Genomic DNA, 18342 nt, shown 5'->3' with positions numbered 1-18342 from the left:
CTGCTGCTCATCATGTCTCTCTTGCCAACATCAGCTGCCATTCTGTTCACCATTTTTATGCCGCCTTCTCTGGTCTACTCTGTGCCCACTATTTCACACTGCCGACCTTTACTCTTTCCTTAAATGTAGAAGAATGAGGCTGATATCTCTGATGCACAGACAAACTTTATTAGTCAGGGTAGGCTTGCCTGTGTTGGTAAATAGACCCCAAATTGTTTAAGGGCTCAAACACAATGGAAGTTTATTTCTCCCTTGTGCAGTAGGCTAAGGTCTTGGTCGGTGGGTATCTCTCCTCCACACAGTGATTCAGGAACCCAGGTTCCTTCCATCTTGAAGCTGTACCAATTCCTAGGGCCTCCTTCTCATTGGCATCCATGCAGTGGAAGGAGAGAAAGAGTATGAATTAGGTACACCTGCTTCCTAAAAGTATAAACCTGGAAGTGGCACGTGCTTTTATTCACATTTATTGACTAGAAATTAGTTACAGGGTCACACCCAACTTCGAGAGCAGCTGGGAAATGTGGCTTAGCTGATGTGCCCAACTACAGCTATGGATGAGAAAGGGGAATCTGGAGGACACTGCAGTCTCTTACTCTGCAGGTCTTTGCTGTCTTTACTACCTCCTCCCTGAGCTCCGTTCTGTCTTCTCTGGGGCTCATGTTGTTCCAGCCAGCGGGAAACAGCTTACTCTTCTTGGGTCTAGATATTTTATGGAGGAAAGGGTCCCTCAATGAGTTGCTTGGGTCCTTGGTGAAAGAAAACCTCACATTTCACCTAATAGCTCTTGCCTATGTAGGATGCATAGATGCCCCTAGAGTGTCAGGCTTGGTGTTTCCAGTAATGTGTTGTACCATATATAAAGTCTGTTAGCAAATGTAATTCGATATGCCACATTTATTCCTCACTTATTATGATTTATTTTCTTTTAGTGATCTTGTTATCTCACTTACATTTGACTTTCCTAAACTTCACCTAGCTTTCTGCCACATCCTTCAAACCCATCACCTATGTCTGTGTGTGTCTGTACTGCAGTTGGGGATTGGCTTCAAGTTCATAGCGAGACAAACTGTAGTCGTAGATGAGTGCATGATTTTGGATTTAGATGGACTATGCGTGATTCTCATCTCTGCCTTTTAATAGTTGTATGTCCTTAGGCAAGTTAACATTTCTGACTCTGTTTCCTAATCAACAAATTATAATATAAATACAAATTATAAATAAATGTAAAAATGCTAAATAAATTGATCATTTTCTACTGGTTCATAACATTTGCCAGATATTAAATTGTGGGATAATTCCTTTCTCTCTGTTATTTGTTGTTTCTCTTGATCTCTTTCCACAGCAGTATGATCTTTTTTGCAACTACTACAGCTTTAGACAATGTTTTAATATGTTAGAACAAATGAACATAGGAGTTGAAACATTATTGCTATATTTTCAGGAGTAGGAATCAATATCACAATTCTTAGATCACATAAAACTAAATTTATTTAGTCCATGCTTAGAAAAATTTCATTAAAAATTTTAGAGACTCCTTTCATATGTTACAAATAAATAAAATGTTGAATATTGTAACATAGTTTACATCAAGTATAAGAACCTCAGATGTGTTATTAATTTTTTTACTCTCAACTACACAGTCAATCTCCACCAGTGTTCAGTGGATGTTATTAGGTCATTCTGGAAAAGATTTGTAAAATAAATATGTTTTATAGCTTTAAATATTTCACTATTTTCACAGCTATTCTTGAATGTAAAGTTTCTTAAAAATAATATATTTGAAAGGTGAGAAAACTGGTTGTTTTGCGTAATCTGAGCCGGAGAGGGTTATTGATAAGATTGTTGGCATGTGAGCTAATAATATAAACACTAAAGATGTAAAACATTCCTTTTATAAATCTTTTTCGGAAATCATCTGATATCATTAACTGAATATTGGAACAGACTGGTGGCCTAGTTGAGAATAACAAAACTAATAACACATCTAGGGTCTTAACACTTGATGTAAAATGTTTTAAAATAGTCAACATTTTCCTTATTTGTCACATGTAAAAGGAATACCTGAAATTTTTAATGCCTCTTTTCTAAGCATAGAATAAACAAACTTAGCTTGATGTAACATAAGAATTCTGATATTGATTCCTACTCATGAAAATCTGGTAATAATATTTCAATTCCCATTTTTTTCTTAATCGTTTGAATATACAGAGTGTTGTTAGGTTTTTTAAAGAGCCTAAATGAGTACTTTAGCTCTGGCTTTTACAAAATATAGGCACTTTTTAAAAAATTGGAGTACAATTGCTTTACAATGTTGTGTTAGTTTCTGCTGTACAAAGAAGTGAATCAGCTATATGTATACATATATCCCCTCCTCTTGGACCTCCCTCCCCCCACCTCCTTCCCACCCATCTACGTCATCACAGAGCACAGAGCTGAGCTCCCTGTGCTATACAGCAGGTTCCCATTAACTATTGTACACATGGCAGTGTATATATGTTAATCCTAGTCTCCCAATTCATCCCACTCTCCCCTTCCCCTCCTGTGTCCACTCTTCCGTTCTCTATGTCTGCGTCTCTGTTCCTGCCCTGCAAATAGGTTCATCTGTACCATTTACCGTTTTTGCATCAATAAACGTTTGATTTTCTCTTTCTGACTTCACTCTGTATAACAGACTCTAGGTCCATCCACATCTCTACAAATGACCCAATACCCTGAGAAAACCGTAATTCAAAAAGACACATGTACCCCAATGTTCATTGCAGCACTATTCACAATAGCCAGGATGTGGAAGCAAACTAATGCCCATTGACAGATGAATGGATAAAGAAGATGTGGTACATATATACAATGGAATATTACTCAGCCATAGAAAGGAATGAAATTGGGTCATTTATAGCCACTATTTTTCATTAGGCTATTTTTTAAAAATTTTTTTGAATTTTATTTTATTTATTTTTCATACAGCAAGTTCTTATTAGTTATCCATTTTATACATATTAGTGTATACATGTCAATCCCAGTCGCCCAATTCATGACACCACCACCCCACACCCACCGCCAATTTCCCCCCTTGGTGTCCATACGTTTGTTCTCTACATCTGTGTCTCAATTTCTGCCCTGCAGACTGGGTCATCTGTACCATTTTTCTATGTTCCACATATATGCATTAATATACGATATTTGTTTTTCTCTTTCTGATTTACTTCACTCTGTATGACAGTCTCTAGATCCATCCACATCTCTACAAGTGACCCAATTTCGTTCCTTTTTATGGCTAATATTCCATTGTATATATGTACCACATCTTCTTTATCCATTCGTCTATCAGTGGGCATTTAGGTTGCTTCCACGACCTGGCTATTGTAAATAGTGCTGCAATGAACATTGGGGTGCATGTATCTTTTTGAATTATGGTTTTCTCTGGGTATATGCCCAGTAGTGGGATTGCTGGATCATATGGTAATTCTATTTTTAGTTTTTTAAGGAACCTCCATACTGTTCTCCATACTGGCTGTATCAATTTACATTCCCACCAACAGTGCAAGAGGGTTCCCTTTTCTCCACACCCTCTCCAGTACTTGTTGTTTGTAGATTTTCGGATGATGCCCATTCTAACTGGTGTGAGGTGATACCTCATTGTGGTTTTGATTTGCAGTTCTCTAATAATTAGTGATGTTGAGCAGCTTTTCATGTGCTTCTTGGCCATGTGTAGGTCTTGTTTGGAGAAATGTCTATTTAGGTCTTCTGCCCATTTTTGGATTGGGTTGTTTGTTTTTTTAATATTGAGCAGCATGAGCTGTTTATATATTTTGGAGATTAATCCTTTGTCCATTGATTCATTTGCAAACATTTTCTCCCATTCTGAGGGTTGTCTTTTCGTCTTGTTTACAGTTTCCTTTGCTGTACAAAAGCTTTTAACTTTCATTAGGTCCCATTTGTTTATTTTTGTTTTTATTTCCATTACTCTAGGAGGTGGATCAAAAAAGATCTTGCTGTGATTCATGTCAAAGAGTGTTCTTCCTATGTTTTCCTCTAAGAGTTTTATAGTGTCTGGTCTTACATTTAGGTCTCTAATCTATTTTGAGTTTATTTTTGTGTATGGTGTTAGGGAGTGTTCTAATTTCATTCTTTTACATGTAACTGTCCAGTTTTCCCAGCACCACTTACTGAAGAGACTGTCTTTTCTCCATTGTATATCCTTGCCTCCTTTGTCATATATTAGTTGACCATAGGTGCGTGGGTTTATCTCTGGGCTTTCTATCCTGTTCCATTGATCTATATTTCTGTTTTTGTGCCAGTACCATATTGTCTTGATTACTGTAGCTTTGTAGTACAGTCTGAAGTCAGGGAGTCTGATTCCTCCAGCTCCGTTTTTATTTCTCAAGATTGCTTTGGCTCTCCGGGATCTTTTGTGTCTCCATACAAATTTTAAGATTTTTTGTTCTAGTTCTGTAAAAATTGCCATTGGTAATTTGACAGGGATTGCATTGAATCTGTAGATTGCTTTGGGTAGTATAGTCATTTTCACAATATTGATTCTTCCAATCCAAGAACATGGTATATCTCTCCATCTGTTTGTATCATCTTTAATTTCTTTCATCAGTGTCTTATAGTTTTCTGCATACCGGTCTTTTGTCTCCCTAGGTAGGTTTATTCCTAGGTATTTTATTCTTTTTGTTGCAGTGGTAAATGGGAGTATTTCCTTAATTTCTCTTTCAGATTTTTCATCATTAGTGTATAGTAATGCAAGAGATTTCTGTGCATAATTTTGTATCCTGCAACTTTACCAAATTCATGGATTAGCTCTAGTAGTTTTCTGGTGGCATTTTTAGGATTTTCTATGTACAGTATCATGTCATCTGCAAACAGTGACACTTTTACTTCTTCTTTTCCAATTTGTATTCCTTTTATTTCTTTTTCTTCTCTGATTGCCGTGGCTAGGACTTCCAAAACTATGTTGAATAATAGTGGTGAGAGTGGACATCCTTCTCTTGTTCCTGATCTTAGAGGAAATGCTTTCAGTTTTTCACCATTGAGAATGATGTTTGCTGTGGGTTTGTCGTATATGGCCTTTATTATTTTGAGGTGGTTTCCCTCTATGCCCACTTTCTGGAGAGTTTTTATCATAAGTGGGTGTTGAATTTTGTCAAAAGCTTTTTCTGCATCTATTGAGATGATCATATGGTTTTTCTTCTTCAGTTTGTTAATATGGTGTATCACATTGATTGATTTGCATGTATTGAAGAATCCTTGCATCCCTGTCATAAATCCCACTTGATCATGGTGTATGATTCTTTTAATGTGTTGTTGGATCCTGTTTGCTAGTATTTTGTTGAGGATTTTGGCATCTATGTTCATCAGTGATATTGGTCCATAATTTTCTTTTTTTGTAGTATCTTTGTCTGGTTTTGGTATCAGGATGATGGTGGCCTCATAGAATGAGTTTGGGAGTGTTCCTTCCTCTGCAATTTTTTGGAAGAGTTTGAAAAGGATGGGTGTTAGCTCTTCTCTAAATGTTTGATAGAATTCACCTGTGAAGCCATCTGGTCCTGGACTTTTGTTTGTTGGAAGATTTTTAATCACAGTTTCAATTTCATTACTTCTGATTGGTCTGTTCATATTTTCTATTTCTTCCTGGTTCAGTTTAAGAAGGTTATACCTTTTAAAGAATTTGTCCATTTCTTCCAGGTTGTCCATTTTATTGGCATAGAGTTGCTTGTAGTAGTCTCTTAGGATGCTTTGTATTTCTGTGGTGTCTGTTGTAACTTCTCCTTTTCCATTTCTAATTTTGTTGATTTGAGTCCTCTCCCTCTTTTTCTTGATGAGTCTGGCTAATGGTTTATCAATTTTGTTTATGTTCTCAAAGAACCAGCTTTTAGTTTTATTGATCTTTGCTATTGTTTTCTTTGTTTCTATTTCATTTATTTCTGCTCTGATCTTTATGATTTCTTTCCTTCTGCTAACTTTGGGTTTTGTTTGTTCTTCTTTCTCTAGTTCCTTTAGGTATAAGGTTAGATTGTTTATTTGAGATTTTTCTTGTTTCTTGAGGTAGGCTTGTATTGCTATAAACATCTCTCTTAGAACTGCTTTTGCTGCATCCCATAGGTTTTGTATCATCGTGTTTTCATTGTCATTTGTCTGTAGGTATTTTTTGATCTCCTCTTTGATTTCTTCAGTGATCTCTTGGTTATTTAGTAACATATTGTTTAGCCTCCATGTGTTTGTGTTTTTTACGTTTTCTTCACTGTAATTGATTTCTAATCTCATAGTGTTTTGGTCAGAAAAGATGCTTGAAATGATTTCAGTTTTCTTAAATTTACTGAGGCTGGATTTGTGACCCAAGGTGTGATCTATCCTGGAGAATGTTCCATGTGCACTTGAGAAGAAAGTGTAATCTGCTGTTTTTGGATGGAATGTCCTATAAATATCAATTAAATCTATCTGGTCTATTGTGTCATTTATAGCTATGTTTCCTTATTAATTTTCTGTTTGGATGATCTGTCCATTAGTGTAAGTGAGGTGTGAAAGTCCCCCACTATTACTGTGCTACTGTCAGTTTCCTCTTTTATAGCTGTTAGCAGTTGCCTTATGTATTGAGGTGCTCCTATGTTGGGTGCATATATATTTATAATTGTTATATCTTCTTCTTGGATTGATCCCTTGATCATTCTGTAGTGTCCGTTCTTGTCTCCTGTAGCATTCTTTATTTTAAAGTCTATTTTATCTGATATGAATATTGCTACTCCAGCTTTCTTTTGATTTCCATTTGCATGGAATATCTTTTTTTCATCCCCTCACTTTTAGTCTGTATGTGTCCCTGGGTCTGAAGTGGGTCTCTTGTAGACAGCATATATATGGGTCTTGTTTTTGTACCCATTCAGCAAACCTGTGTCTTTTTGTTGGAGCATTTAATCCATTCACATTTAAGGTAATTATCAATATGTATGTTCCTGTTACCATTTTCTGAACTGTTTTGGGTTTGTTTTTGTAGGTCCTTTTCTCCTCTTGTGTTTCCCACTTAGAGAAGTTCCTTTAGCATTTTTTGTAGAGCTGGTTTTGTGGTGCTGCATTCTCTTAGCTTTTGCTTGTCTGTAAAGCTTTTGATTTCTCCATCGAATCTGAATGAGATCCTTGCCGGGTAGAGTAATCTTGGTTGTAGGTTCTTCCCTTTCATCACTTTAACTATATCATGCCACTCCCTTCTGGCTTGTAGAGTTTCTGCTGAGAAATCAGCCATTACCCTTATGGGAGTTCCCTCGTATGTTATTTGTCGTTTTTCCTTTGCTGCTTTCAATAATTTTTCTTTGTCTTTAATTTTTGCCCATTTGATTACTATGTGTCTCAGCGTGTTTCTCCTTGGGTTTATCTTGTATGGGATTCTCTGCGCTTCCTGGACGTGGGTGGATATTTCCTTTCCCATGTTAGGGAAGTTTTCGACTATAATCTCTTCAGATATTTTCTCGGGTCTTTTCTCTCTCTCTTCTCCTTCTGGAACCCCTATAATGTGAATGTTATTGCATTTAATGTTGTCCCAGAGATCTCTTAATTTGTCTTCATTTCTTTTCATTCTTTTTTCTTTATTCTGTTCCGTGGCAGTGAATTCCACCATTCTGTCTTCCAGGTCACTTATCCATTCTTTTGCCTCAGTTATTCTGCTATTGATTCCTTCTAGTGTAGTTTTCATTTCAGTTATTGTATTGTTCATCTGTGTTTGTTTGTTCTTTAATTCTTTTAGGTCTTTGTTAATAATTTCTTGCATCTTCTCGATCTTTGCCTCCATTCTTTTTCCGAGGTCCTGGATCATCTTCACTATCATTATTCTGAATTCTTTTTCTGGAAGGCTGCCTATCTCCACTTCATTTAGTTGTTTTTCTGGGGTTTTATCTTGTTCCTTCATCTGGTACATAGCCCTCTGCCTTTTCATCTTGTCTGTCTTTCTGTGTTTGTGGTTTTGTTCCACAGGCTGCAGGATTGTAGTTCTTCTTGCTTCTGCTGTCTGCCCTCTGGTGAATGAGGCTATCTAAGAGGCTTGTGCAAGTTTCCTGATGGGAGGGACTGGTGGTGGGTAGAGCTGGCTGTTGCTCTGTAGGCTATTTTAAATCAGTGGGGGCAGAATATAGGTAGACGTTCATCAGTTTTTTTTCCTTCCTACCTTTTTTTTTTGTTGTTGTTAGTGGCAATTTTATTTTATTTTATTTTTTATTTTTAGGTTTTAATTTTCTGTTTTCATACAATTTTTACATGTTACTTTCCAGTTAGTTATTACAAATATTGGCTATATTCCCTGTGTTGTACAACACATCCTTAAGTCTGTCTTATACCCAATAGTATGTACCTCCCCACCCCACCCCTATTTTGCCCCTCCCCCCGCTGGTAACCACTAGTTTGTTCTCTCTGTGAGTCTGCTTCTTTTATGTTATATTCACTAGTTTGCTGTATTTTTTAAGATTTCACATATAAGTGATATCATAGAGTATTTGTCTTTCTCTGTCTGACTTATTTCATTTAGTGTAATGCCCTCCAAGTGCATACATGTTGCTGCAAATGGCAAAATTTCATTCTTTTTTATGGCTGAGTGGTATTCCATTGTATATATATATATACCACAGCTTCTTTATCCATTCATCTGTTGATGGACACTTAGGTTGTTTATGTCTTGGCTATTGTAAATAATGCTGCTATGAACATTGGGGTTCAAATTAGTGTTTTAGGTTTTGTTGGATATATACCCAGGAGTGGGATTGCTAGGTCAACTACTTTCTGACCTTTTTATTTTGAAAAATTTCAAACCTACAGTAATGATGAAAGAAAAGTATAATGGACATGATTGCATTGGAATCACCTAGAATTAACGAATCATGAACGTTTTGTCACATTGTGCAATTCTTGCACATATGTACCAGGAACATGTAAATGAATGTTGGTAGTACTGTATATAAGTGAAAAAAAAAACTGGAATCAACACCAGTTTCCAACAGCAATCACAAATTATTTTGTGGATTATTAACAATATTATATTGTTGTGAAATTAAACTAACAACAGATAAATGTATTTTAAAAGCAATAATGTGTGAAAAGACAATGTAACTCCACTTTCATAAAGTTCTAAGATAAAGAACACTAAGTTGTAAGATAAACACATCTAAACATATCATTTGGGAATACATACAGAAGTGATAAATGAATGGTAGTGAATAAACTAAATGAATGATAATGACAAAATTCAGGATAGTGCATATGGGATGGAGTGGTGGTATGCAAAGGATGGGATAAGGAAGAGCACAAAGTTGGATACCAATTTATTATATTCTGTTTCTTGTTTGGATGGGGTGTTTTTCATGGATGATTATTTTATTGTTGTGCTTCATAAATTGCACTGAGTTAAGTATATTCTTTGTATGGTTTAGTATTTCATAATAAAAATATTTAAAAATTAAAATTTGAGGATATACTATTCCAAACACAAATAAAATATATTAATTAATATTGTCATTTTAGGGGACTAATGCTGCAAGATTTATTTCTCCTGACTCCCATGTGGGGACTGGGAATGTAGTAATGATCAATTGCTTCTGTTGATACAATGAATTCCTAAGAGATTTGCTAAGATATATTGGAAAAAATAGTTTATATATACAAATTATAATCAGAAAGAAAACATTCCACTTAAATGGCATCAAAAACAAACAAAAAAACCCTCAGGATAAATTTAACAAAATAAGTGAAAGACCTGTGTGAACACTAATGCTGGAATCAGTGAAAAGACATACCATGTTCTTGGATAGTATTTGCTTCTCTCTTAGTTGATTTTAATAATAATAATGATGATAGTAATAATATATAAATAATAAATTTCAATAAAAATTCCAACTTTTTGTAAAAACAAAAAAAGTTGACCTCAAAGTTCATATGGAAAAATAATTCATTAAGAATAGCTAGGAAAAAGTAGAGCAGTGAGGGAGCATTAGCACTACCAGATATTAATACATATTATAATGCCTCGATCATTAAAACAGTGTGGTCCTGACTCATGAATGCATGGAAATGAACCAGTGGAGTTGTATGAGATATCCATAAATAGACCTAGTTTACCTGAAGACAAGGAATACTATACAGCTCTGAAGAGAAATGAGGAAGTGTTCTATGTTGCACATATTTTGAAGGTATAAAAAAATCTAAAAGTCACACGATTATCTGTAAAACAAAGTATAATACAGTTAATTTAACATTTAATATGCTATCTTTTATGTAAATGGAGAAAACAGAAGAATCTATTCTTTTTTCTCTTCTATGCATAAAGGAACTCTGGAAGGATGCCCAGGGATAGTGGTTATCAATGGCAAGAGATGCGAAGCCAGCAGATGCATGGCAAAGATGGGAGGGAAATTTTTACCAAATTCTTTTATATATTTTTTGCGTTTTGAAGCATATGATTTTATTAACTATTCAAAATAAAATAATAATAAAGGAGAACATACATTTACAGTCAAGGATCACCAATATTTGAGTAAACTTCCAACCTGAAAGAGGAAGACTGAAACAGTCAGAAAAGGAAACTTGGATAGAATAGAGGCAGTGAAGGGAGCAAAAGACGAAAGCTTTAAAACAATAATGAGCTCAGAGAGATAAGAAAAGATGCTGCGTGTATGAGATAGGTACAGTCTATTCTTAAAAAGGAGCATTCAGAGAACAAGAAGGAACTTTTGAAAAGCAGAAATCGAAATTCAGTATAAGAATTGAAAGTTAAATTTGAGAAAACTCTTAAAATTTGACAGAAATGCTGAGAAGGAAAGTAGAAAATAAAACAGAAAATTGAGAACATTCTGTGGAATTTCAACAGTCAACCAACAGACCTTTGAGAAAGACAGAAAGAGAAAATGGAGGACATTATCAAAAGAGTCAAAGTAAATAATTGAACGAACTTGGCCTGCGAAAGGGTGACAAGAGACTATTGCTCTTTCTTATAAGCTTGTCAAAGTCACATAAAAAAATTATGTACTTTTGATAAAAATAAATTATAAAGTTGAAAAAAGTACAAAGAATAATTGAGCTAGTTCAGCTTGCAAAGTAAATAAATTAGGAAAATGATACTGCTACAAATATTATCACAAGTGCTTGACAAGTGGGTGGTGAACAAGCAAATAGTTCTTTGGTGGAGTTTTGTTTTCTAACATAAATTTTCCCCTTACTAAATTTGTCTCGTTAAATATCTAACAAAATGTGGTCTAGTGTCTAAATCGTTCAAATCAAGAAAGCACATTAAAGTATTTCAAATGAACACATTACAAATTTTAAACAAAAATCCATTGTCAGCAGAAGTGTCCTGATCTGTAGTTTGGAATAAAGGGCTGCTATGTCTATACTTAGAAGGAAAAAGAATGAAAGGAGAACCTAGAAGAAAAAGGTAAACTACGTCGGTCAAATATTTCACAACGGAGAATAGTCATCCTGTACCTGAATGCTGATCCAAACACGACCGGCCCGAGTGGCAGGTAGGAAAACCAAGCTCTTTCTCAGGTGCTGCTGGGGTGACTTGAAGTGACAGAGCAGCGTGAAAGTATTGATCCTGTCGCCTTCCTGATGCGCTTAGCATTGCCTCTGAGTCAGATGACTCATCTGGGAAATAGTTCCAGTCCAGTGAACCGGGAGCATGGTTCTCTGGAGCTGAGCTGTACAGGAAGCTCTGGGGTTTCCTATTTCTCCAGTTGAATCTCCCCAAGGGAGCAAGCGTCACTCAACATGGAAAAGTAAATCACTTCACCTTCGTTGTTGTAACAGCACGAAAAAACCCAAACTAAAGGGGTGGGGGGAAGAACTGGAAAGATGGCGGAGGCTTTTTTTTTTTCTCCACAAAGACTTAGAACCTTCTCCAAAATCTGCTTCACTGCCCCTAGTGCCTCAAAATCAGGTCCTCATTTTACAGAAGGAACCTGATCTGGCCTCGAGTCAGGAGAATGACTTCTTAGTTTAGCTCATCAACCAATTAGTTCTGACCCCAGTTTCAAATGGATTTATTCGAGAAGTTTTGTACCAAGGTGACCAGCCCTCCTAGGGCTTATTTCATAGAGACAAGGCAAGTCTATGCCTTACAAATATCATAGGTCAATAGCAGGAGAAAATTAAATCAGTTATTTTTTCCGCTCAGACAGAAGTCCAATTAAGGTAGGCTAGTAATGGGGCTCTTAGTAGGCTCTCAGTAATGGGAATATAGCTGCCGCTGCTTGGGTTCACATCCATAAATACTAATGAAGATTGCAAAAGCTACCAGCAGCAACATGGCTCCAATTTTACAACCAGGCCATCACTGAAATTTCCGTGAACTATTTTGATGGATTGGAATAAAGACGTAGATGAGAAGACAGAAAATGGCTTTTCCTTTGAAAGACCTTGTTAGGGGTCAAGGGGTGAAGAAATCAAAATCCTTTGGCTAGAGCCAACAGAATCTTTTACAAACATCATGCGGCAGGCAGACAGGAAAGAATAAAAATGAATCCTCGGCCATCTGTAATTAATTTACCTACTGATTAGGAACACAATTGCTGAAGCGTTTCCATGGTTATTTATCAACTGACAGTAGCTTCTGGGGCAGAGCACCATCAGGATGTCTGAGGTGCTGTCTCACACATGAAAAATGCTCGGTAAGTACCTAAGGTGTGAGCGAGAGTGAGTGTTCTAGAAAAGCTATCGAAAGAACAAGCATGTTTTAGGGTGTTAAGACTTTCGTAAAGACCTCTCTTCAGTTCTTCTGAAAAGTTAGCACAGATAACACTTCTGATGCTTCATTATGTATTTTACTGGTTTCCCTACCTAGAATCTACATATTATGGCTAAAATGTTCAGCACTCAAGGCAGCTCAGAAAGGAACAATCTACTCTTAGACTAAGAATGAAGAGTGTGGAGGCAAGACACGGAGAAAATAGCAGTGAGTGGAAATTAGTGAGATTCCAATCTCCCTCAACCCCAATTCAGGGAGTAGGCTTAGGGCCTGCCTTTGCTTATTTTTTTCCTTTTAGCTGGAAGGTTCACGGTGGCCCCTGAATCTTTAGTTAGGGACCCTCTTTAATGTGAGCTAATGTAACTATCACATCTTTTTCTACTCTTTCTTTCCCAAGTCGTGATCTCCATTACATAGTCTACTGCTTTTCTCGCATTGCCCTATGATGAGATTTTTAAAAACTTTGAATGGAAACACATATACAGAAAAAAGGTAGAAATAAGAGAATTATCACAAAGTGAAAACTCCTATGTAACATTATGGATGTTAGGAAAGGGAACATTACCAGTCCCCTTGTTCCTGTTCTACCCTTCCTTCTTCCCAAAAATGACCACCATCATACCTTTTAGGACCATGAACAAGTGTTACCTGATATTAAACTTTAGATTAATGTAGTAATCATAAAGTATGAATTATGTTATTTCTAATATCTTTTGCTCTAAATTAAGTTGGGTGAGATTCATTCAAGTAGTGTTAAGGTATGTTTGGTTTACTTTTATTGCTGTATAGCATTTTAGTATATAGATGTGCCACAATTTATTTAGCCGTGCTTCTGTTGATGGACGTGTATTTTTCTTTTTTTTCTTTTTTAAGTCTTTAGCTTATGTGAATAATGCTGCATCTTTAGCTGGGTTATCCCAGAAGTAAACCTTAAGACTAGATTTGGGTTCAAATAGTTGATTTAGGAGTTTATAGGGAAATGGAGAAATGAGATATAGACAGGAATGAATCCAATACAGAGTATGTGGATGAGCGCCGGTGGGCCTCATTCTCCCTGGGGTCCTTTGGGCGAGAGCATAGAATGGGGGTTGGGACAGAATACCACAGCTACTCGCTAGCTTGGATGGAACAGTTCTTATTTGTCATTGGTTGATGGCTGCTCCAGGGATTGTAACTTCAGGCCCTTTCAGCTGCTCTAGGTAAGGCACAGCATGGCCCTGTGGCCAGAGAAAGCTCCCTGGCAGAGAGTCACAGATTAGGAAGCCCTTGACATGTATGAGAACAGAGTGCTAAGGGGATTTGGGAGAGGAACTGAGAGCATCTCCTACATGCTGTGACCGTTCCAATCCACGTGTGCATTTCTGGTGTGTGTGTGTGTAGGTGTACAAGTGTACATATATATGTACATGTATACGGTAGTGAAACTGCTATGTATGTGAGCTCCAGTTGCTTTACTTCCTGAATGTTGCTGCTTTTGAATTTTAGCAGTTCTGGTGGAAATGTAGTGATATCTCAAACACTGTGCCATTAGGCTACCAGTTCCTCCTCTGTGCTGACAGAGTGTCCTGAACATTTAACTTTAAGGAAATTGAGTACCTCTTGGGAAAGTATCTACTGTGTGTTCATCTCTTCACTAGATCCTAAGCCCCTCGAGGCTAAGGACAATGTCTCATTCATCTTTGTACTCTCATGATCTAAGGCAATGCTGGGCACGTAGTAGGCATTCAGTGATTGTTTCCTAAACTGATGATTAGATTTATTAGACTGAATAGCATCATTTTGGGAACTTCAAACACATGCCATTGACTGAGCCATACCAGAGACCGATTAAACATCAATCTTAGGAAATGGGCCTGCACTTGTGTTTTGATAGTTTACTGTATTATTATGCAGCCAAGGTTAAAAACCAGTGGTTCTCAGCCAGGGGTGATTTTGCACCCCTAGAAAATATTTGGCAATGTCTGGAGACATTTTGGTTGTTATGCCTCAGGGCGGGGGCTACTGCTGGCATCTAGTGGGTAGAGGCCTGGGGTGCTGCTACCCGGTCCGCAGGCACAGAACACACCCCCACAACAAACAGTTATCCGGCCCCAAATGTCAACAGTGCCAAGATTGAGAAACCCTGGTCTAGGGTAATACCTGTTTGGATTTTTAGAAATATTTTGATAATCTCAAACCTCTTTAAAAATTGAAAACACCCATGCCAGAGAAATTCTTTATTGGTGTTGTAATGTTGAGGTTATGACGATCTAGTCTTTTTTTTTTTTCTTCCTACAGTCATTACCAGCTTACAAAGTCCTTTCAGCCTTCTTTGAAGTCCTCTCCTTTTCATGTTCATCAACAGCTTTATTGACCCCTGTCCTCACCTTCCTCTCACCTCTACCACAGACCCCATTTCATACAGATCTCCGTGATTTTCCTTTTATCCCTTTTGAAAAACCAGTCAACCTGGCTGGGTGTCTCCTTGCCGTCAGTCACCTTGTAGGAAAGCAGCACTCTCTTGTGTGTTGAAGGGGTAGGAGTCGTAGACCCTTTTAGAGCAGACTCACAGCAAGGAGAGCTGTTGGTGGGGAGAGCGGGAAGGGGTGTCCCTGCGGGAATTTTCTCCCCCTTTAATGTGATGTCTCTGGCACAAAGCTAAGCATCCAAGAACACTGGGACTTTGCAACACTTACCAAAGGTTTTCAATTTTGTGAAAAGAAATTCTGAATTCTGAGGACAAATTTAATCTGTCCTCATGTTTTTAAAGGTGACTACATCACGTAGTAGAACATAGATTAAAAATATGCTTCCCCCAAAACAAAGTTGGATACAAGTACAGGACCATGACTTTGTAAAAAAAGAAGGCACCCATTTCCCATTGTCCTGCCCTTAAATCACTTTGCCTACTGGGCTCTAGTTCTAAATCCTGCAGGAGAGTGAAACGTGATATGGACAGAAGGTGAAAACGGCTGAGAAAATCCCTTTCAGAGAGGTGATAGTAAGTCAGCAGTGCAAACTATAAAAGAAACTCATTTGAAAAATAGTTGCAGAGCTAATGTTCTGAAGAACATAATCACGGTTGCAAGAATACTTGATAAAATGAGCTTTCCATTTTTAAGCGAACAGTATACTACTTCATATAAAAAGCTGAACAGCAGAAATTTTATTCAGCCTTCGAGGATGAACTTCCAAAGATAAGCACAGCAGCTTAGCATGCAGTAACTGTAAGTTCTATGGGGGCAGCAAATTAATTTCTAGTCTCTTGCCTTATGCATGCCTGGACATGCATTTGACTCTCTGTGTGGTATCCTGCAAAGAGAATACAGGGAAAATAAATTACTTCTCCTCCCAGCATGCGGGTCTATTGTTATGTTGTCATGTTTTTCCTCAGCCACCGTAGGGTAGCCGGGTGTTCGTCTTCACTGAGAGGGCTGCGTCATTGAACTCCCATATTTTAAGTGACCTTGTCAGGGCATCAAGCACTTTCACACACTGTTAAAAATTCCAAACCCACATCTCCCTGAAAGGGTTTCTGTTCCGCTGGAAATAATTAAGGTGACAAAATTGAAAGTAATTGCTTTACATTTTCACCCCAATTTGTGCCATAATTTCTATTTTGAATTATTCTAAAAATAAGTGTGCAAAGGGTATCATAAATCTGGTTATTTTGTTCCTTCTTAGAAAATATTCCTAGAAATTAATCAACCTCAGAAATCATTTTAATTCAGATGTCTTCCACTCTTCCTCCAATTGTGTTAAAAGTAATAAAGTAGATTAAAGTAACTTGCTGATAGAACTCTAACATATCCCTTATATTATAATTATATAATATATTGATATGTAATTATCAATTATATAATTAGACAATATAGACATATAGTATTGATAGCATTTATTATATAACATATTAATATATACTTATATATAATGTATAATTGTTATGCTTAAGTGATATGTTAGGATGCTATCACCAAGTTAATTTTATCTATTACAAAATCATATATATATATAATTTTCTTGCATAAATTCCCACATTTTCCAGATGGTATTTTTACTGAAAAACCAGGAGATGGAGCATTTTTAACATCCAGGACTTTACCCGAAGTCATCCCTGAAATCGATGGAGAACATGATAGTATTTGCATATCAGCATCCAAGCAGGTGTGTAATTATGAAGGAGACACAAGTGTCCTTGGGGCTCTTCCATTTCCTTTTTCTCTTCCTCTTTTTTTTTCTGAGCATGCCTTCTTGTTCCCAGTACCCCAGCTTCCCATGTAGCCATAGGCAAAACCAATTCCCATCAAAGTACTGTACTAGATTCTGTTTAGGTTACCCCTTTCAGGGCTATTCGTTTTGAAAGAGATCATAGTCAAAGGACAATGTGAAAGGCCATCATGGATACATTATTGATGATGGAATCCGATATCTCAGTGGAGAAGGAATTTTGTGCAGAAGGTTTGTCCAGCTTTCCTAAAATAATATCCCTTGGGGAAAAAGGAATGCTTTTGTTCCCAGATCATGTTTTAGCCTCGGCCCTAAGAAAGGGGAATTTCTGCTCCTTAGTTTCCATCCTTTTCCATCTCATCTTTCTCCTCCACAAGAGAGAATCTGCGGATGTGATTGGCAGAGTCCGACATTCATGGATTGTCTTTCCCTAATAGGCAGAATCGCAGTGATGAAGAGAGACAGGAAGGTACTCTTCTCCCTCCCATGGCCAAATGATGGAGGGACCAACCTCTCATGGCCGTCCTGGGCCATCTTCATGCCCATGTTTGCACTTCTAGTCTCCAGGCTATCCAGACACGGTGGCCTTTCCTAGCAGCTCTGACCCTCCTCCAAACTCTCTGTTCCCCCTGTATGGGGCGGGGGGGAGGGTGGAGGAAGTCCTGAGAATCACTCCTCATGCAAATGGATGTTTAGATAAGTAGGCTTGGAATCTGCTCTAAAGATCCAGCTATTTAGAGAGGGGTTGTGGGAAACCAAAGCCTTTTTTCTGCTTCTGGCCTCTGCCTAGTATTCTAGCTGTAATATCAGAGCAGTCTTGTAGGGAGAGGGGCGTGGGAAGGAGATCAAGCACTTGCTCACTTATTAACAAAAATTGAAGTTTGTTTCCTCTTGGCTATTGATCCTTATGTGTTAGAACCCAGGAGAAGAAAAGGAGAAAGTAGGATTTGGCACAGTTAATGACCCATTTTCCCTGTTAGATTTAGCTTATGACATATCTTAAAGAAAGGGCAGAGAGCAATAAAGAGAGGGGAATGAATCTCAATTATTGGAAAAATGGTTTAATGGCAGCATTCAAATGTCAAATGTTTGTTTTCTTTCAAATGAAGTTACAGGGCACATGCACCTGTGCTAGGGGAAAAAAGGGAAACATTATAGAGGAAGCTGAGACAACGGGAGGGGAGGTGATGAATACTGGTTGGTCTATTTTTTCCCTGAAACTGGATAGTGACTGCTGCTTTTACCTTAATTCTGGCTCTCATTACAATATGTACAATATAAACAGCACCTCGTGTGATATCTGGCGCACACAGGGAGTGCTACATGATAGAAAACCATTATTGTTACTATGGACTATTGTGATCACCTCCTAGATGATTTTCTATACCGGTCTCTCCCCTTTTTCCTGGTTCACACTCCTC

General features: G+C 37.4%; 2 protein-coding genes across 4 annotated transcripts in view; one reads left to right on the top strand and one right to left on the bottom strand.

Annotated features, from left to right (window-relative positions):
- GRM3 (glutamate metabotropic receptor 3) overlaps positions 1–18342 on the bottom strand; it is a 104540-nt gene that overhangs the window by 27070 nt on the left and 59128 nt on the right. The window lies entirely within an intron of this gene.
- Positions 1–18342, top strand: part of ELAPOR2 (endosome-lysosome associated apoptosis and autophagy regulator family member 2) — a 290466-nt gene that overhangs the window by 222700 nt on the left and 49424 nt on the right. The window lies entirely within an intron of this gene.

Source organism: Eschrichtius robustus, chromosome 8 (genome assembly GCF_028021215.1).
Source record: "Eschrichtius robustus isolate mEscRob2 chromosome 8, mEscRob2.pri, whole genome shotgun sequence".
NCBI classification, from domain to species: domain Eukaryota; kingdom Metazoa; phylum Chordata; class Mammalia; order Artiodactyla; family Eschrichtiidae; genus Eschrichtius; species Eschrichtius robustus.
Note: the sequence above shows the minus strand (reverse complement) of the source record. Positions and strands in the feature narration are given on the sequence as shown.